Source organism: Frankliniella occidentalis, unplaced genomic scaffold (genome assembly GCF_000697945.3).
Source record: "Frankliniella occidentalis isolate FOCC.00 unplaced genomic scaffold, Focc_3.1 Scaffold173, whole genome shotgun sequence".
Taxonomy (NCBI): Eukaryota; Metazoa; Arthropoda; class Insecta; order Thysanoptera; family Thripidae; genus Frankliniella; species Frankliniella occidentalis.
The window spans coordinates 456,461-457,321 of NW_026267299.1; positions in this window are offsets into that span (position 1 = coordinate 456,461).

Below are 861 nucleotides of genomic sequence, written 5' to 3' on the forward strand. Positions count from 1 at the left end.
TTTACAACCGGGCATGTCAACCCGCCGCTGACAGGTTGGGCACCGCTTCGGCACTCCTCGGCCGCGCTCGGGGCCTGCTTCGGGACCCACCTCGAGCCGAGCGAGGACCAGCGAGGACGACGCCAGCGGGGCCTCGCTCGCTCGGCTCGAGGTGGGTCCAGAAGCAGGCCCCGAGCACGGCCGAGGAGTGCCGAAGCGGTGCCCAACCTGTCAGCGGCGGGCGGCGGGTTGACATGCCCGGTTGTAAAGGCAACACAGCGGGGTTCAGTTTGCGTATTCCATCTACTTAATAGTCCTTGGGGAGATACCGTGCGCGCAGGAAGGAAATAGAGGGGGGGGGGCGGATTGTCTAAGTATCCCGGGATACGTCGACAGTCATGATTACCTAATCGACCCAAGATTTCAAATCTGGCGACCGATTTTGGCGTTTGGCTCACAAATGAAGGGTATTTATGAAGTAAGATCCCATTCCAAATTTGGGCTCTGTAGCTCAAACTGTTTGAGAGATATAAATTCCTAAAATTTTTATGCAAGAACTGCGTCTTTGAGAGGAGGTATAAGTAAAACTCTATGAATCTTTGCAGTAAGGTCAAAATTGACTACACGATTGGAAAGAGAATTGAAAACTAATTCAAAACCATCTATGGCAAAAAGTTGGATTTCTAGTTCCTACCCCTCGATTAAAGATATCCAAAAAAATTAGTAGAATTTCGTAACTCTCTCAACAAAAATAGACCCCCTTTAACTTTCACCAAACATGGTTTGCAACTTTCTCAAAGGTCTCTTAACATTCTCTAATTGGCTGAACGATTAGCGAAGCCCATAAGCCCATAACTCCACTGACCGGAAAAGTTTCATTCT